General features: G+C 39.6%; 1 protein-coding gene across 2 annotated transcripts in view; it reads right to left on the bottom strand.

Moving 5' to 3' along the window:
• P4HA1 (prolyl 4-hydroxylase subunit alpha 1) overlaps positions 1-11,914 on the bottom strand; it is an 81,104-nt gene extending 69,190 nt beyond the window's left edge. The window contains exon 1 of one of the 2 annotated variants that reach the window (XM_055325404.1): positions 11,682-11,914. The gene's annotated coding sequence lies outside the window, so the exon portion shown is untranslated. The remainder of the gene's footprint in view (positions 1-11,681) is intronic. The other variant, XM_055325403.1, reaches the window with a different exon arrangement.
• Between the last annotated feature and the right edge of the window lie 9,395 nt (positions 11,915-21,309).

The following is a 21,309-nucleotide window of genomic DNA, read 5'->3' as shown; positions in this document are numbered from 1 at the left end:
ATAACTATGCATAAAAATATACAGAGGAAACTCATCAGAATGTAGTTATTCCTGGAAAGCAGAACATTAGGTAATTTTTTCTATTTCTTTGTATTTTCCAGATGTCCTAGGGTATATTTACTTTTATAGTGACAAGAAAGTTAACTCTATACAAAATAATAAACCTACAATAATAATAAAACATCAACTCCCATATTATGTATGTCACTAAGTTGTTTTTTTTTTTAGATTTTATTTATTTATTCATGAGAGACAGAGAGGCAGAGACATAGGCAGAGGGAGAAGCAGGCTCCCTGTGGGCAGCTCAATGCAGGACTCAATCCCAGAACCCTGGGATCATGACCTGAGCCAAAGGCAGAAGCAGCTCAACCACTGAGCCACCCAGGTACCCCTCACCCTAAGCTTTCTTTTTTAAAGATTTTATTCATTTATTCATGAGAGACACAGAGAGAGACAGAGAGAGGCAGAGACACAGGCAGAGGGAGAAGAAGGCTCCATGCAGGTAGCCCGACACGAGACTCGATCCCGGGACCCCAGGACCACGCCCTGGGCAGAAGGCAGGCGCTAAACCGCTGAGCCACCCAGGGATCCCCTACCCTAAGTTTTTAATGAAGTGGTTAACTACTCCCTAATACAAAAAAAGTAGCTAACAAATACAATCCACATTTGTGCCTGTTTCATATTCTCCAGATTTCTCTCTCTGCTACAAAGACAGTAAGCTTATATGAAAGCAACTCAAATATCTAGCCATGAACTACACGGTCAGATTATTATCCTTCCTCCTACAGAAAGACATATGATGCGGGCTAGGCCAGTCATTGACACTTTCTCCCAAAAACATTTGAGGAGTGGGCTTGTGAAATGATACAAAGCAGCTCCTTCTGGAGTTGCTAAGCTCATAGGATATGAATTTGGATCTGTCTGTGACGATCTTTCCCACTTGTCAAGGACACATAGAAACCCAATCTAGGGATCCCTGGGTGGCGCAGCGATTTGGCGCCTGCCTTTGGCCCAGGGCGCGATCCTGGAGACCCGGGATCGAATCCCACGTCGGGCTCCCGGTGCATGGAGCCTGCTTCTCCCTCTGCCTATGTCTCTGCCTCTCTCTCTCTCTCTCTGTGACTATCATAAATAAATAAAAAAATAAAAATAAAAAAATTAAAAAAAAAAAAAAAGAAACCCAATCTATAAACAAAGTCATTCAGAAATAAACAATTCCAAGCTCCATAGCCCTGACTCTTCCAATTGTCAGTAAAGCAATCATATCTTTATTAACCACAGTTTTTAAACCAATGCTTTGAATCTGTGAGCTACTGCAATAATCTTCCAACCCAATAAGAGAGCCTCTGAATTCCCTTTTTAAGGAATTTTAAACTAGATCAAGTTGGATTTGTCACTTGCAATATGAAGTTCAGACGACACAGCATTACTCCAAACTACTATGACCATCAAATGAAGAAATAGCCCTAAATAGCCCTAGATAGCAGTCGTTCTCACTGCTGTATCAGAATCACCTACAGGTCTGAGGTATGTAGTTAATTTATACAAATTCTTAGGTGATGGTGATGCTGCTGGTCTGGGATCACACTTTGAAAACCACCAGATACAAACAAACATCCCTTAAAATCACGCAAAAGGAGCTTTCTACCTTTAAAAGAGTAAAATTTCAGGGGTACTCGGGTGGCTCAGTTGATGAAGCATCTACCTTCGGCTCAGATCATTATCCTGGAGTCCCAGGATCAAGCCCCACATCGGACTCCCTGCTCAGTGATAAGTTGCTTCTCCCTCTGCCCCTCTCCCTGGCTTGGGTGTGTACACGCTCTCTTCCTCTCTCTCAAATAAATAAAATCTTAAAAAAAAAAAAAAAGTAAGGGACGCCTGGGTGGCTCAGCGGTTAAGCGTCTGCCTTCAGCCCAGAGCGTGATCCAGGAGTCCTGGGATTGAGTCCCACCTTGGGCTTCCTGCGAGGAGCCTGCTTCTCCCTCTACATAGGTCTCTGCCTCTCTCTGTGTCTCTCATGAATAAATAAAATCTTTGAAAAAAAAGTAAGATTTTACTTATTTTTTGAAAAATATAATTGAATTCCTAATTATTCTGGTGAATAGTTCCTCTAATCTTTTTTTCTTAGAAGTAGGCTCCATCCCAAACTGAGAGCCCAAAATGGGGTTTGAACTCACAACTATGAGATCAAGACCTGAGCCAGATCAAAACCTGAGCTGAGATCAAGAGTCAGATCCTTAATCATCTGAGCCATTCTGGTGCCCCTCCTCTAATCTCTTTTAATATTAAATACTTGTTTGTAAGCAATCATATCTTTATTAACCACAGGTTTTTAAAACAATGGTTTTCTTACTTCTGATGTCTCACTTCCATTTATTTCCATCTTCATTCAGTTAGCAGCTTGCAAAGCAAATCATTATGAGCATCTAAGAGTCAAGCATCCTAAAAGACATTGGAGTTTTATAAAAAAAAATAGTAAGATACAGGGGCGCCTGGCTGGCTCAGTTGGGAGAACATGAGACTTTTGATCTCAGGGTTGTGAGTTTGAGCTCCACAATGAGCATAGAGATTACTTAAAAATTAAAAAAAAAAAAAATTTAAATAGTAAGATACAAATATTTCCTGTTCTAAATCCTCAGACAAGCTTGAAATAGAATTTAAATGGGTTAAAGAGGATGCAAAGAAGGCAAATCTCAGCTCCCTGAAAAGACTGGACTCAAAAAAAAAAAAAAAAAAAACGGGGAGAGGGAAGAAAAAAAAAAAGAAAGCCAAGGAAGAGTCAAAGATATAAACATAAATTTACACTAGTATAAAATTTAGTGCTGAAATATTACAGATATACTGATGATATTTTAGTTCTTGATTAGATCATGAGTAGGTTCATGAGTGCTTATTATCTAACTTTTATAACATACATGTACTTTATACCTGTTTAATATACATGAACATTATATTTTAGAAACTATAAGAAAAAAGTATATGGAAAAATCTTTCTGGAAAACATATTCTCAGGTAAGCCCAGATAAAAACAAATAGCAAAGTATAATATTTATCTAAAACTTTCCTACAGTCCTTCTCCCAGGAAAGTCCAATCCCACACACTCACAGGTCAATCAAACCTGGGAACAGATTTTAAAACAGTTTTACTACATTGTAAATATTTACAACTTTGAGTTATCAGGATTCATTGAATTGTATGTACAAGTTATTTAATGAATTACTAGGAACAGGGTATCTGGCAAATAATTCTATCAGCCTTTCGGTCTAACATTTTTCTTCCAAGAAAAAAATTGCAACATTTTAAAAAGTTGGTCTTTCCCAAACAAATCATTAAAAATTAATAAGGCCGACTAAAGAATGCTTGATATTCTAATCTAAACTTTCACTGACACTAAAAATTTTCCACAGGTCTCCTTCTAGCAGTCTCTCCATGCCTTCCACATTGTTCCAAATCTTTTAGAGGGCTCCAAAGTTTATTTAACCTCATACAAATACCACAGTCAAATGCTGGTTGCCCTGACACGTGTGTTAGACTTTAAATTTTTTGACAATTTTTATAGTGAATGCAAAAGACCAGCACAAATTCAAGCTTCTAATTCAGGCTATTACAACATGGTATATATCAAGACATTGCATGTCTCTTCCATATAAGTAGGATGGATTTTCTAAGACAACTAAGAGTACTTACTAATAGAACTAGTTATATTTCTGTTCTTCCCTATAATCCCTCTGGCAAACTGCCATTTGTTTTAACTTAACACCATGAATTCCAGTCATACTTAAGCTCCCAAAGAGAGGGAGCTACATCTCCAGTACATACAATCTGACGGTCAAGTGTTTTAATAGTTATGACCAACTTTTCTATAAAAACTCAGAAATCATGCTAGCCTCTTTCCCACAGCTGTCTTTCCTCAAGCAGTGAACCCAGTTATTGGTATAACTCCAACTGACTAGCACTTTGAAATTTGTTTGGAAAGAAGAACTAAATCAAGATATTAGCCTTATCTGATCAAGTTGAAAAAGTCCTACACGATCTGTCTTTTGGAGATTCTTGCAAAATTCAATTTTTTTTATCGGAAGGAACTTGAATATAATGTCATTTCAAAAGCACACACCTATTTTTGCCTGTATGGTGTTCTACCACCACTACTCTCTTTCTTCTGGAAACTGCCCTCCTTCTGCCTTTTTTACGGCACCAGTCTACCTTTAATTCATCCCCACAGTTTCATCACTCATGTTACACAGCATGATACTTCTCCCTCATCAAGTTGCCAAAGTTCCTTCCTGGAAATTTTGAAAATAAAATTGAGAGGGGGTAAAAAAAAAGGGCAGGCACTCTTTGAATGCCTGAATTGTATAAAGCTCAGAAGCAGCAATGGACCAAGTTTTGATATACAGGCCAAAAAGTAAATGAATTTTACCTGGAAAGAATAAAGAGTGAAGCAGGTATACAGAGAGGAAGACGGATAAGAGAGAGAATAAAACATTCTGATGTTTTCCACATATTCTTGAAGCCTAATGGCATTCCTGACCTCAACTGTTAAGATAACTCCCTATCCCCACAATGTGTACATAAATTCCACCGTGTGGTAGTATGACTGGGGTTTCTGTTTAACCCACAGTTCTAATTAATTGTCTTATTAACCCAGCAATTAATATTTTTATAGGCAAAATAAGTAATAAGGTCTTTTTTGGCTTGTTAGAAATCCAGTAAGTTCCATTTCTATATAAAATAGAGAGTTTAGAATAAATATTATTTTAATCCATTTTTTAAAAGATTTAACTTGGAATTTAGATTCAAAATTGAACTTAAACTTGCCTTGTCTTTCTTTACCAGTATTCTGCCCCTTGCTTGCTTCTGTTATATTGCCTAGCAAGCACACTGTGGTTGTGAAAATAGTATAGCAAAAAAGAAAATCCCCAGTTATTGATGTCATAGATTTGTGTATGTTTTTTAAACAGTTCTAGTTTCCACTTTACATGGAATAATCAGGAAAAGTGTAAAAAAAGTGAAATAAAAAATTTTGTCAGTTAAAAATATTGAATTTAAATATGTTTAAAGTTTCTATTTCAACTGGAAAAGTCAAATTCCCCTAAACCAGAAACATTTTACAAACAAATATAGACTGAAGGAGAAAGTTTTAGAAAGAAATGAATATTATTAAAATGGTTCTATTCCTCACTGACTATTCAATTATATATTTCAAACTGTATAATATACCTCTCAACTATTTCAAACACTTCAGTTAGAAATGCATACATTTCCCAATGTGAAGGGAAAAGGTCAGGATTCTATGCCCACGATACAGAATATAAAAAATTTGCCATAAATGATATTAAAAGCCCCCCACAATAATAAGAGTCATCAATAATGTCCTTTTTTTCTTTTTTGGTGATCCCCTTAACAAGAAGCCAAATAAGCAAAAATGGTATCAAAATATGAGGTCAAATTTGACTACCACCAAGAAATTTAAAAAACACCAATAATTTGAGGAAAGTGCCTAGGAGGATACTTGGCACATAGAAGACACTTAAGAAGTGTTACTTTTAAGGGCAGCCTGGGTGGTTCAGCGGTTTAGCGCCGCCTTCATCCCAGGGCATGATGCTGGAGACCCAGGATCAAGTACCACGTCAGGCTTCCTGCATGGAGCCTGTTTCTGTGTGTGTGTGTGTGTGTCTAATAAATAAATAAAATCTTTTTAAAAATGTTACTTTTAGATGTGGGGCAAGAACTTAAGAATAGATGGATTTGTTGCCAAGGCTGTCTCAAGAGACACAGAAAAAGAAAAGGCTGAGAGCATGGTGGGAAGCTCAGGAAACCTCAATCCTGGGCTAAGACCGTGAAAAAGAACAAGTAGCCTAGTCTACTAGCAGATAGATGCAGACTTTCTTATTTAAGAATTTGAGTAGAAGTGGACAGAGGCAGTGGAAGAGAAAAGGGGAAAGAACCATTAAATTATATATGCCTTATTTGTTGCTTATAAGTATTTCCAAATATTAACATAGTCTATATATTTCTGGTTTTAAGAAAGACCTTGCAGTATCTTCTTGGCTGTATATTAGTATCTTCTTGACTGGTTATATTAAGGAAACTATGTGTATTTAGTAACACTAGTGTCAATAAATATTGGTTAGGGGATTTAAAAACTAGCAGTAATATAGGGCAGCCCCGGTGCTGCAGTGGTTTACCGCCGCCTGCAGCCCGGGGTGTAATCCTGCAGACCCGGGATCAAGTCCCATGTTGGGCTCCCTGAATGGAGCCTGCTTCTCCCTCTACCTGTGTCTCCCTCTGCCTCTCTCTCTCTCTCTCTCTCTCTCTCTCTCTTTCTCTGTGTGTGTATGTGTGTCTCTCACGAATAAATAAATTCTCTAAAAAAATAAAAAATAAAAACTAGCAGTAATATAAAAAGCAGCATTAGAGATACAAACTCTTTAAACTAGGTTTGTTTTCTAATTTGGAGAGTGGTAAATATATATGTGGAGAAGTTTTAAAGTTCAATTTCTAAATTCAAAGATTTTGTATCATACATACTACTTTAAAACTTTACACAGTAACTAAAAGAACTCAAAAAAATGTTAACTGAGAGGTGGGATCACAATGATCGTCACTCAACTTGTGCATTTTCTTTAGTAAACATTTAATAGAACATGTCTATTTCTGTAAGTAAACAAGTGAGCTAAAAAAACAAAGTCAAAGTAGCACTGAAGTGAAGAGACAAATTCAAATCAGGGACAGAGTGAGCAAAATCCAAATGTTTAACTCCCCAGCTCTACCTGCTGACATAATACCACCATCAATCCCTTCTGCTCCAAAACAAATTTCATCTATTTTTTTATTTACATAGAAAGTCCTGATAAGACAACTTTGTTTTCACCACCCTGAAGATATAAATGAAGAGCAAAATCTAGATTTTTACATTTTAGAGTTTTTAAGCTTAAATAAGGAATATGAGGTGATAGCAAAATATTCCAAAAGCAGAATTTTCAATGAAACATGTAGATCAGTGGAACAAAATAGACAATCCAGACACAGAAAATGGTTTGTTTGGTTTTGGCAAAGGTATAAAGACAACTCAATAGAGCAAGGATAGTCTAGAAGAGCTGGATATTCATAGGCAAAACAAAAGCTTTATTTAGACACCTCATATCCCCTAATGGGACACTGAGGAGCTCCCTACCTAGGAATTTATATAAATTTGGGGGCAAATTCTATTTTTCTTAACCCTAGTCTTCCTCTTCTCATTCTAGCTTTCAATTCCCTCTTTTTTTCTAATGCCACACCTAAAGTTGTCAAGTTCAAGAAAAGACATATGAAATAAAGTCACATATACTAGAATAAGGAGTGATGAATTCATGGTTGCAGAATTTAAAAATATGAAATGAAAAAAAATATATGAAATGTGAATAGAAAACAGACAACCTAGGTCCCAGTCCTAGTGCTCACAGTTACTATGCTTGGACAAATTACTTGACTTCTCTCTCAGTTTCACTTGTAAAATAGGGACGATATAAAACTACCTCACAGAATTATTTTAAGGAACAAATTATATATGAAACAACACTTTAAAAAATGTAAAGTACAAAGGGCACCTGAGTGGCTCAGTGATTGAGTGTCTGCCTTTGGCTCAGGTCATGATCCTAGGGTCCTGGGATGGAGTTTCCATCAGGCTCCCCACAGGGAGCCTGCTTCTCCATCTGCCTATGTCTCTCTACCTCTTTCTCTCGGTCTCTCTCATGAATGAATGAATTAATTAATTAAAATAAAATCTTTAAGATTATATATAATATAAATATATAATATATATATATATAATCAGTTGTTATCAGGTAGATAAAAAATCTTTTTAGGGGATCCCTGGGTGGCTCAGCAGTTTAGCACCTGCCTTTGGCCCAGGGCGCAATCCTGGAGTCCCGGGATCGAGTCCCGTGTTGGGCTCCCGGCATGGAGCCTACTTCTCCCTCCTCCTGTGTCTCTGCCTCTCTCTATGTCTAAAATAAAAAAAATAAATAAATAAATAAATAAATAATAAATCTTTTAACAAAAAAAAAAAATCTTTTTAGAGCCCAGTCCAATGCCCTCAGAAAATTCTTTCAGAGAAAAGAAAAAATTACTGATACGTGGTTTATGGTTATGTGCTTCTTTTCAGAAAAAAACAAAAAACTGGTTAAAGTTTACTGTAGCTATACAGGTGGATAAAATAAACCACCAAATTACAGCCTTCTCTTTGCACTACTTATTATGAAGAAACAGCTCAAATGCCCAAGAAGAAAGAAAGGCTGAGTATATTAATTTAACATATTATAATATTACTATTTAAATGAAAATTTCATAAACCACCAAAACATGGACATACTTATATGAAATATTAAACGGGAAGAGGAAGAAGTCCAAGATAGTATGCATTCACAGATGACACTAAGCAGGACCACTATACTGTATTTTTGCCAATGTCCTACCAAATATACTAATAGTCACACTGATCATCCAAAGAAACATAGGAAAAGGAATATTTCTCATTATATCAAGTTCAAAAAGTGCTGGCGTACCTTAATGAAGTCTTTTGAATTTCTAGTTTTTATTAAGGCACAAAATTTGGCCAGAGGAAAACCAATGAGAAGATAGCTTCATATTATACAAATAAATTTCATGGGGTAGAAACATGAATGAAGCTTTAACTAGTTTCATAAATACATACACATTTTATTTGGCCTGTGTCTTACATATTCATATAATTTTAAGCACAAACACACCATTATGATTTAATTGTAAGATTCAAGTTCTCACTGTATGAAGAGCAAACAGTTTCATGCCAAGGGCCAATGCAATTTATTTTTATTTACATCCAAGCATTTTCTACTTTCAGAGGAAAACCAAAGACCTATTACAACATATGAGGGAGAGGGGAAGCCAGGGGGAGCAATACCACATATGATTGCCTAGGCAATTCAACAATTCTCCCACCAACCTATTAACCTTTGCTGAAACCCTTTCAGCAATAGCTTATTACTGTCATCTATATATTCAAATCCAGTTAGACTTATAGCTCAGTTCCGTTTTCAGAAATATTCAAGAAATACTGCTTCAAGATACCTAGATGTATTTAAAGATTAACTTTATATATCTTTTATTTTTTATCCTTATAATAGTTAACAGCTGTGTAAGGTTGAGGGAGGGGAGTATCTGTAAATGGTACATAACACTCCATGCACATGTACTTCCATTTTCTGACTCAGGACCCACACACCTCCTATCAGATTTTCAGTGGATTTCATGACCTCAAAATAAGTTGAGAACTGCTACTATGTATCTCAGGGTACACTTCTCAAATATAAAAGCAGTAATTATATCCCAGTTGATAATTAATTGCTAAGTAAATAAGGCATTCCTTCCACAGAAATGGAAGGTTCACAGCTTTACCACTGAGGCCCTGGAGTAACTCTTGCTACATCCCTGGAATAAAAGCAGGAGTTTGAACTTCATCACCTTATTAAAGATGCTGCTTGTCAGTCAGTATACAACCCACTCTGCAATATTAGAAAAGGTTAGCATCTCACTATCAGAAAGCCAAGATTCACCCGCAACAACCTGGACCACCTAAGTGGTATAAAGCTTTCTTTCTTCAATAGTCTTTCACACTGTCTAAATTTTTCTACAGTAATTAAAAGGTGTATTTCTTTTAACTGTTTTACTACCTTAGTTACCAAGGCAACAAAATGGCCAATGTAATTATCTGCTTACCAAAGTTATTACTTTAAGTACTTCGAAATAAAATTCATTTTAAGATGTCAAAGGAAACAGCATTATCTCATCTAAAAAGAGACAAAGTAGTCCTTTTCCTAGTTAGTCTACGTTAAATCTGTAGGATGCATCTACCATCAGCTTTTTAAAATACTGGCAGGACTTGAGGCATAATGTTTCAAAATTAAAAATGACCTGGCGCTTAAAGGTAAGTGATAAAGCCTATGCTTCCTACAGAAAGAAAGAGGTAAAAATTTGAGATTCCTACTTAAGATTCCGAAATTCTATTCACAGGCTAGAAGCCAAAAGTTAGTTAAAGAAAACACACACACACACACACACACACACACACACACACACATGCAAGGTCTATTTAAATTTCAAATGAAGGCAACACATATTAAAGATTGTTCACTTTCAGCTTCTTGAATATTTCCTGCTTAAGGTATCCATCTTCTCTCTAGAAACTCGATCAGAAAAATACCTTCAAAATGTCTTTTAAATTCTAGTGTTCCTACTATTCCATCTGATTATTTTAGAAAAAGACTAGCCTCATTCATAAGGCTATTCGCACATCTAAACCTAAAAGGAGAAATACGTCTCTTGCCAGAAACTTTTTTTTTTTTAAAGGAGCAAACCTGATGAAAGAACACTGCTGCCACGTCTTTTCCCCTCCCCCACTCACGTAGTGGCTGTTTCATCCCTTCGGAGCGCTTTCCAAGGGAAAGTCCAAGAGCCGCGGCTCTCTGAGAAACCATAAACAGTTAAGTTGAAATTGGCAACCCTCGGTGGCCTCTCTGATCAATTCCTAAAAGGACGGCTCGCTTCTCTATCCCTTTCTTAAAGCAAACAGTGCACAGAATTCCAGGAGAGAATTCCCTCTCCGGAACGCCTGAGAGTTGTCTAAAAAAAAAAAAACTGAACTTTCACACATTCGAGTATTCAGGAGAGAAACAGTCTCCTACAAATGGGAGAAGGAGTATCATCCTTCCTTCCCCTTAAGTAAACATACGTCTGGGGCGCGGTGGCGGGGGTTGGGGGGGGCGGCATTGGTGCGATGCAACTCGAAGTTCTCACACAACCACGGAACTCGTTTTTACTGATGGGGACTTTTAAAAGCAGCAAACTCTGCTGAAAGAGAAGGGTGGGGGGTGAAGCTCGTGTGCCTTTAAAAAAAAAAAAAGTCGTGGAAGGAGGAAGGAAGAGGAGCTTCCCCGACGACCGGGCGATCTGACAGCCGCCTTCCTCCACGCAGCAGCCCGAAACTCTGCGCCCCGGGCTGCGTCTCGCAGCCCCAGCAGCGCCGCTGCGCGCAACAGATGAGCCAAGCCCCAACTTCTCCGGCTCTGGGTCCGTCCGCTCCTCAGACCGGACGACTTTCCCGTGAGGGCGCAACGCCCCGAGGGCTTCAGCTCCCGACCCCGGGCTGTGAAGCCCGCTCTCCGCTCCGCCACATGCTAACCATCTGAGGCGGCGGAGGCCGAAAACCCACGCCCCGCCCTCGCGTGCCCCCCGCCCCCGCCCCAGCTCTGGCAGGAGAGGACCAGGTAGGAGAGCAGCTCGGAAAAACTCAACAGGCTGAGAGCCCTCCCCGGGAAGCGAGGAATATTCAAGAAAGTCCTGGTCCCCAGGGCGGGGAAGGAGGCTGCCGCTGCCTCAACGGCCGGGGGCGCCGACCAGGCAAGGAGGCGGGAGAAGGGGAGCGCGGCGACCGGCATTAGGGCCTGTGGGGCAGCCAGGGGGCGCGGGGCCAGGTCTCCAGGAAAAAAAAAAAAAAAAAAAAAAAGAGGCAGTAGCCGCTGTGAGGGTCAACTGGAGAACCCTCCGCCCCCAAGCCATCCCATCGGAGTGAGCAGGGACCGGGCCGCCACAGCTGTCCGAGAAGGGCCACGGCGTGCTAAGGCCTGAGGCGCAGACTCCAGGGTCCCGGGGAGCGTCTCACCTGGGAGTGGGCACGGGGGGGGGGGCGGCGCGCTCTTCAGTCCGCTGTAGTCTGCTCTCGGGCCGGATACCTGCACCCTTCCCTCAGCCCGCTGGCGGCGCGACTGGGCAGCAGAGGGAGCCAGTTAGCCCTTTTATAACCTCTAGGCTGCGACGGCGCCGCTGGGGAGGAGGCGACTGCAGCCCTCGCTACGTGAGCTCGATCACACCAGCGCCCCGGCCACTGCGCAGGCGCCCAGCCCGCGCCTCCCTCTGCTCGGCGCCCGCGGCCCACACCCGGCCTCCCCACCAGCCCAGCGGGGGAATCTCGGGCGGAGCGGGGAGGGGCGGGGGGAGCGGGGGGGGCAGGCGGGCCTGGCATGTGCTGCGCGTGCGCAGGGTCCTCGCCACGCCGCGGTCTCCTTCGCTAACTCTGGTTTGCTTCGCTCGTTTTCCGCAGGTTTTTGAACGCGTTAATTTCAACCTCAGCCCCAGGCCTGGGCGTCCAAACCACCTGCAGTGAGATAACTAAGATACGGAAAGAGGAACAGGGGAGCGTAGAAAATGACGCAGAAAAGAAGCCTCGGGTGAAAAATAATACAGTGCATCCTCTCTTGGTACCTCAGCTATCTTACCCCTGAGGCTATTTCCTTTACTAACCTCCCTTTTTCACCTCTACTGTCCACCTTTATATTGTATCAGTGGGTAATTGCGCTCCGGAGATAGATTTTTTTTTTAATGTAGTTTCCGGCTCAGCCCTGTAAAACGCAGGGCATTAGCCTCTCTTTATCTCAGTTTTCTCATCTGTAAAATGGGAATGATGGTAGGTACCTTGATGGTAGGTACCTCATAGGAATGCTGGGAGAATTAAATGCGAAAATGTATGTGAAGCACTTAGTACATGCCTAGCACGCAGAAGGGACTTGGTAAATATTAGATGGTATCCCTAGACCATGTAAGACGCCCAGCGTTGTTTTTGGTCTTGGTCTAACGTTTGCCTTTGCCGTTGTATTCCTCAAAGAACAAAGCCTTGCTATCAAAAAGGAGACAGTGAAGGAGATGCTTTTACCCTTGTCAGTAAAAGGGAAAAATTACTTCTCTAAGACTCGTGATTCATTAAAAATTGTTGTTTCTGGGGGCGCCTGGGTGGCTGAGCAGTTGAGCATCTTCCTTTGGCTCAGGTCGTGAACCCCGAACCCCTGATAGAGTCCCACGTCGGGCTCCCCGCAGCTTCTCCCTCTGCCTCTGTCTCTGTGTCTCTCATGAATGAATAAACAAAATATTTTTTAAAAATTGTTTCTGAAGTTTTTCTTGTATGCAAAAAAGGATAGCAATATTTAAACATTTCCCTCTTATCTAGAAGGTGGAGTTGATTATATAAATACAGAGAGAGTGGGTATTTTGAAAGCTGTAGGCATCCCAGAAAGTAGGTATAATGATGTCAACTCAGCAGTTCTCAAAGTTTAGTTGGGGATCAAAATTAGTTCGTACGAAGACTGGACTTTTCCAGAGACTACATTTTCAGTGATACCGAAACAGATTGAAGGCAGAAGCAGATATGAGAATTCTATTAAGCCAGACGTAGAGATTTACAGAAATGTAATGCCAGTCTTCTTACTAAATGCTTTTTGCTTTGAAAGAATAGTTCTATTTCATTAAAAATGTTAATTATGTTAACATGTAACAGACTTGTTTATGTTTTTAAATGAATTAATAAATATCTTACATGTTTGACTCTTATTACTGATAATATTGACAGATATGATCCACATAAAAAGCTTTTTGGAGTCCTCAATACTTTTTTAGGAGTGAAATGGTCATGAAAGCAAAGAATTTGAGAACTTCTTAGTCTAAACAAAGCAGAAAGCCCTTTAACACAAGAGGCAAATCTTTGCCTCAAATGGAACTGTAATCAACCTATACACTGGTCCTAAATGAGCTGACTGAAAATTGACAATCTACCCTATAAATAAAAAGGCCCCAGACCCCAAGGCAGATTTAATGCATAGCTAAGAAGGTTTCAACTTCAGGGGACTTCATTTGCACTAGCTTTTTCCAAGGCCCTGGAAGGGGCCCTAGCAGTATATTCACACAGTTCACAAAAAATTTTGACTGCAATATTTAGACCGCAAATTCTTTCTTCACTGATTTCTCCTCTGTCACACTTCCCCTTGTCCAGTGGTGTAGGAGTGGCTAGCAGGCATTTTTTAAATTTAGCTGAAGGAAGTTGAGTTAGAATACATTTGGTTTGAGTTTAGTGGGATATATTTTTGTAACTCACAGTCACTTCTATGCATAGTTAAAATATTGCCAGCTGTCCCAGTGTAGGAATGGCATCCAAGAATACTCCTACCACCCATTGTGCCAACCCACCCATCATAATAAAACAAAGGTGAAGGGCCAGACATTTAGTAGCTATTTGAATGTGTCCTATGTTCTACCACCAAGAAAATATATATAGTGGAGCAGACACAAAACTTAGGGAGCCTAGAGCTAATCTGTGGGATATCCTTCTAATTACTGGATGTGTAAAAAAAAATTGTAAGTAATCTCTACCTATCAGCACCAACCTCGAACCCACAACCCCAGGGTCAAGAGTCACATGCTCTACTAACTGAGCCAGTCAGGTGCCCCTGAATGTGTAAAATTTTAATGAAAGATTTAATGCTTGTCAATGCTTAGCTATAAAAGGAAGTTCTTTTCCATTAGAATTAAATAAGGATATCCACAACAAGCTTGTTAGAGTATTATCAGTTTAAAGAAACCTAATGTGCCCTGAACTCTTTTCAGTCATATCAAACAATTTTATTTGAGATTCTTCCAAATGTAACAACAATCCTAAAAATTTACATGACATTATCAGTAATCAGTTGTGAAGCTGAAAGAAATGTCTAGCCTGTACCTATCAATACTGTTTGGTTGCCCAAAAAGGGCATTTCACATCAATTTTTATATATGACTGCTGAACCTGATCATCCCTGCTTAGTTAGAATGAAAATGAGAGATACCTTGCAGAGAGAAAAAGAATGATACAACTACCCTTTGAAAGGCCAAACATTAAAAAAAGAAAGAAAGAAAAAAAAAAGGCCAAACATTAGAACAGAACTGTTCTAGCTGTACCATAAACCCCCGATTTCTTCTCACAACTGAAAAAGTTGAATGGGTTCATCAATTAATAAATAATTCTTGAAGAAAATATTAAAAGTCCCATATTTTTAGGAAAAGATGATTGTGTAGCTATGGTAACAACTAATGAACAGAAGTAATTTTCAACTCAATTAATAGATCAATGGTGGTGACTCAAAGCTGTGAAGAAGCCTCTAAAAAAACCAGCCAGTCAGTGACAGCTTCCCACTTTTTAAAGTTAGCCAAACAGCAACAGCTTTACTCTTGTGAACATATCTCTGAAAATCAGCCAATTGTAAACAGTCTCTCCACTAGAGTAATTATGCTTCCAGAGCTGACGTCAACCCAACCCACTCCCATTTTGAAAGTCAGTCAATAACCGAACTCCACATTTCACAAAATACCATATATGATCAACAGAGAGACTAGACCACACAAGTATAGTGCTTCTACACATACAAAGTAATAAATCAATTTTTTATTTCACAGTTTGATTGATAGCTTCTTCCAAAAAAAGGGGAAGCCAAAATAGAAAATGTAGACTTATTGAAGGCAGTTTTAATCAACTTGCATTCACACATATGAAATAACTAGAAATCATTTGAGAGAATAGATAAGTACTGAATTGTGTTGTGAGGATTATAAAATACTACATACTTTATTTGAGAGGAGAAATAATAAAGTTGAATTTGCTAAAAGAGGTAATAGTGGACATGTTTTTCAGCAGGGGATTAAGATGATGGAAGCAATGTTTTAGAATATTATGCTATGTGACTTAGAAGAGAAAGAAAGTGGAGTCTAGATCTGTAGTCCAAGATTCATTGAATAAATATTTATGGAACGCCTACCAACAGTGTCCAAGACACTGCCTTCTGGGCTGTGGAAGATCAAACTTTAATTAGTCTCTTAAAGAGTTTATAATCTTATTGGCTAGAGTGATATATGATTCCTGCTGTCATATAACTTGGAGGCCTTTGAAGGAAACCGAAAATACACTAAATAAATAAATAGTAATTATAATAAAAGAAAATAAGGTTCTGTAGAAAAGGATAACAGTATGGACATAATTTAGATAGATAACACAAGGAAAGTGTCACTGAAAAAATGAAATATAAACTGAGACTTGAATTGGCCAGATGAAATGTGTGAACAAGAGCATTCTAAAGAGAGAGAATGGCATGTGTGAGGAGCATGTGACAGGAAAAAGCTTGATGAATTTGAGAAGCTAAAAGAAATTTAGTGTACTTGTAGTTCCATAAGCAAGGGAGAAACCAGGTGATCAATATGCAAAGGCTAGATTATGTAGGGCCCATACGTACTGTAACAAGTACAATGAGAAGGCATTTAAATATTTTAAATAATGAGGCAATAGCATGTTATTTACCTTTCACAAAAGAAAATGCAATGTAAGAATATGAGTTTTCCAGGATGCCTGGGTGGCTCAGCAATTGAGTGTCTGCCTTTGGCTCAGGGTGTCATCCAGGAGTCTGGGGATTGACTCCCACATGGGGCTCCCTGCATGGAGCCTGCTTCTCCCTCTGCCTATGTCTCTGCCTCCTTCTCTGTATGTGTCTCTCATAAATAAATAAATAAAGTCTTTAAAAGAAAAAAAGAATATGAGTTTTCCATGTCACTAGACACGGGGATGAGTCTTGGGACTAGGAGCAATAGAAACTTTCTGTTTAATCATGAGTAGGAACACAAAAGTCAAGAGATGAATGCCACTGAAACTGGAAACCACTCCAGTTACTAACATCCTATCACCATGGCATTGAGGAAAGTAGCTGCAGTGGGGTAGTGAGACTACCTATGTCATGTGGCCTCAATAGAGATGCTCACCATGGCAGGCAGAAAAATGTCCCCTCCGAGATGTCCACATCCTACTCCCTTGCACCTGTGACTATGTTACTTTACCTGGCAAAATAACTTTGCAGATATAATTAAGGATCTTTATATGGGAAGATTAGTCTGGATTTTCCAGGTAGGCACAACTTAATTAAATGATCCTTTAAAGCTGAAAACCTTTCCTAGCTGTGGTCAGAGAAAGAGGATGTGAGGTGGAAGCAAAGTGAGATATTTGCTACATTGCTGATTTGAAGATGGAGAGGGGACTAGGAGCCAAGGAATGTGGGAGGCCTCTAGAAACTGGAAAAGGCAAGAATTCTTCTCTAGGACAATTAGTAGGGAACACAACACTGTCGACACTTTTGATATTAACCCAATGAAACATGCGGCAAAATTCTAATCCACAAAACTGTAAGATAATAAGTTTGTATTTAAGCCATCAAGTTGGTGATAACACTATACAAGCAATAAGAAACTAATACACTCATCACTTATATGACCATGACTGAAACAATATCTGAAGACAATGACATTTCCCAAGGGTCTGAGTAGATTTCCTAACATTCTGTCCTAGAAGTGAATATAGTAATTAGGACTGACCCCTTACTCAGGATAAGCATTCTTGAAATCATGGGAATTATCTGAGAGAACTCTAGAGAGGAAGAAAGACCTCTCAGTAAACAGGACAGAAGCATTAAGACGTTTAACGTAATTTTATTTTTTAAATTTTATTTATTTTTTTGAAGATTATTTATTTATTTATTCATGAGAGACACAGACAGAGAGAGGGAGAGACACAGGCAGAGGGAGAAAGAAGCAGGCTCCATTCAGGGAGCCCAATGCGGGACTCAATCCCCGGACTCCAGGATCATGCCCTGAGCCGAAGGCAGGCGCTAAACCACTGAGTGAGTCACCCAGGGATCCCCATTATTTATTTATGAGAGACACACAGAGGCAGAGACATAGGCAGAGAGAGAAGTAGGTTCCCTGCGGGGAGCCTGATGCGGGACTTGATCCCAGGACCCCGGGACCACGACCTGAGCCAAAGGCAGGCGTTCAACCACTGAGCCACCCAGGCACCCCAAGACCTTTAATTTTAATAAGCAAAAGGCATGTGTATATTGTACCCTCAAGCTGGTATAGCAGAACATATTAGTTACACACAAAAAAAAAATGTGCCATGGTCTCTAGTTTGGAAAGCTGGCCATAATAATGGTATCAACAACCAAAATAAAGAAGTTGGGGAAGTGAGCTTACTTTGCAGAGCAGTTGAAGAGTTTGATTTTGAATCTTATTAGATTTGAAATGACAGGGGCCATCACAGGTTTCAAACTTATCCTGCCAATTAATAGTTTGTCTTATAAAGCAGATTTCCTATCACAATGAAACCTTATATAAAAACTAAACTCCTTTCTTTCTACTTGCAGTTCTTTTCTTTCTACTTGCAGTTCTTTTTTTTTTTTAAGATTTTTTATTTATTTATCCAGAATGAGAGAGAGAAGAGACAGAGAGAGAGAGAGAGGCAGAGACACAGGCAGAGGGAGAAGCAGGCTCTACGGAGGAAGCCCAATGTGGGACTCGATTCCGGGACTCTAGGATCATGCTCTGGGCTGAAGGTTGAAGCCATTCAACCGCTGGACACCATCACAGGTGTCCCAATCTGTGATGCCTTTAGATTTAATTCTGCTAAATTTGAGTCAGCTGCACATTAACTGTACATGTCTTTCTACTGTTGGTTGGCAAGGCAAGGCTATCTCTCCATGGTATTCATTAGTACTGTTCACCAAATATTTCTAGGACTTTTCCCACACAGTCTGCTCTTCTATACCTTCTTTAAAGTTAGTTGTGGCCAACTAATTTGCTTTGGCCAATGAAAGTGACATGTTTGAAAGTCAAAATGTGATTCATCACAGTCCCTCCCAAGTACTATAGTTACCATGAAAGCCCGTTTCAAGATGAAACCTTCATCAGTCCAGATCTCTGAGTTCCTACAATAAACAAAGCCTCAAACTCTGTACTGTCTTGACAATCTACATATGTAGCTTGAGTGGAAAACAAACATCTATTATGTTAACTCACTAAAACTTAGTTATTTATAACTTCAGCATTACCTTGTCTATCTCAACCTCTATACTGCCTAAACGAAGTAAAACATTGGGACACCTGGGTGGCTTAGGGATTGGGCATCTGCCTTCCAGCTCAGGGCATGATCCTGGAGTCCCACACTGTGCTCCCTGCATGGAGCCTGCTTCTGCCTCTCTCTCTCTCTTCCTCTTTCTCTCTGTGGCTCTCATGAATAAATAAATAGAATATTTTAAAAAAGAAAACTTGTTACCAGAATTGTATTTATTGATTATGTTTGTACCTGAAATGGACACTGTGTCCTGCCTACTTGGAATTCATCCCCCACTTTGCCAACATTATGAAGATTGCCCAGCATTTCAGTTTAGGTGTAACTTCTACTTCTGCTTGGGATGTTAAAAAAAAAAAGTGCCAAGAATTTTTTCTCCCACAATGACAAAAAAGCCACATAATCTGTAAAGTCATACATTTTCTTGAGCACATCAGACAGCTGAGGTTGCAAGGCAACCAAGGAAAAATGGGCCACACAGTTTTGGCAGAGTGAGAAATAACAGAAAGTTGAATGAGTTGTTAAATGTCATGTGTATGCTAGTTAGTCAGTTGGGAGCCTCAGACACAAAGGGAGATTGCAATTCCAAGGATTTCCCACAAGCTTAGTGATGCTCAGATGAATTATTAGGGGCAAGGCAGGTGATCACAAAGAACCCCAAATGTTGCAGACATAAGGGAGGTAATTGGCAGCTGCTAGGAATTGGCCAAAAAACTTCCCAGACCCTTTTTCCTCAGACTCTTCTATCCTATGAAGCAGAAGCCATAAGCCACTGGATAGGGGTAGCAAACATGTTGGCCCCTAGGGCACAAAGATCTCTTTGGATTGGGTAAGTATAGAAGTATCTTTGCAGAGGAGGCAGGAAACTTTCTCAGACCCTGGATCCTACACTGATAACAAACTGAGATCCACTATTGCTGAGGGAGGAGCAGGAAACTTGCCCAAGACCAAGTGTAGATAAAAGGCTGAGTTAGCTTCCACTAAAAGGAGACTGAAGAAGTCCCACTTCCCAAGGCCCAGGCACACAGAACCTCCCTAAGACTGAGACTGGACTAGGATGCAAACACCTCCATCACAAACCCAGCTTAATGATGAATGAGGAGAGAGAGAACCCCTCTGTGGCATAAGAATGCAGGGGCAGTTGAAAACCCAGAGGGAAGCAGGAACACAGAGAAACTCTCTGGCACACTAGCCCCCATGCTAAGCACAAGGAAACAGGATCTTCCTGCTAAATGAATTTGAAGCACGTGATGTACACAGACAACCTGACAGAAAAGGTGAGCTCATTGAAGAGGTGTGGATACTACTTACCAGAAAATAGTACTTTTCTACACATAATGTCCAGCATTCATTAGAAAATCATGAGACACACGAACAAAAATTCCATTGTCAAGAGACAAAGTGGTTTACAGAAATGGACTCAGAAATGAGCCCAATATTGGAACTATCAGATAAGGACTTCAAACTAGTGAAAAAAAGTGGACAAAATGCATGAACAAATGAGGAATTTCAGTAGATAGATGAAAATTATAAGAACAAGTCAAACCAAGTACTAAGGGAAAAAATCCCATGATATTCAGAGATGAATAATTCTTTTGATAGACTTATCAGTGTACTCAACACAGCTGAGAAAAGAAGATCAAGTTATCTGAACCAATACAGGTTTCACCACCTATCCGAAAGTAGAGCATTTCTGTGAACATTTCTCTAAGCTAAAAGTGAAGAAGCAATCACCATTAATTTGTTTAACACTCCCAGACCAAAAAAAATAACCTCTTAGGCAATTCTGATACCTTAAGACACATCTTGCTAACAAATGCACAAAATAAATCAAGATACAGAGCAAAGATACTCACAGATACAGTGTAAAGTTATGGTGGCTTGGTACTGATTAGTTGAGTGTAGCTCCTAGGGAAGGAGCCTGGCAGTGCTACTCTCTCTGCTTGGGGTGCATATTGCCTCTATAATAGCTCACTGCAAAACAAACACTGAAGACTATTTTTGCTTTTTGTCTTTTTTTGGTAAAGGCGAAAATCCTCTTCTGATATCTCTCAGTACAGGTACTGATGGTACTGATGTCTGTCTTTCATAAAAGCAAAGTGGTGTTATACAAACTTTTGAAAAGTAGGGGATGTCAGCATACAAAGAGAAAAAAAGTGAAAAAAAAAAAAGAACAACAACAAAATTAGCTGTGGGACAGTAACAAAAATCCTACATATGTGTAGTTGGAGTCCCAGAAAGGGAAGAAAATGGAAATGGGCCTTTAGAAATATTTGCAGAGATAATAACACAATACATTCCAAAAATAATAAAATCAAATTGCATATCCAAGAAATTTATCTACTCCAAAATCAGGGGCGGCTCCTCATCCTGATAGGCCTGATTCACATCAATAAAGTGATAATCAGTCTTGCCACAGTGACTAGGGATGGTCACTTAACACACGTTCTAAACAATTCATGACGTTTCTTTGACCCAGGAATTGTTTGGTCAGGAGTCCAGAAAATGGGGCTTTGTAGTTTAAATTGATCCAAATAGAGTGAAGACC

The sequence above is a fragment of the Nyctereutes procyonoides genome, unplaced genomic scaffold (genome assembly GCF_905146905.1).
Source record: "Nyctereutes procyonoides isolate TBG_1078 unplaced genomic scaffold, NYPRO_anot_genome, whole genome shotgun sequence".
Taxonomy (NCBI): Eukaryota; Metazoa; Chordata; class Mammalia; order Carnivora; family Canidae; genus Nyctereutes; species Nyctereutes procyonoides.
Note: the sequence above shows the minus strand (reverse complement) of the source record. Positions and strands in the feature narration are given on the sequence as shown.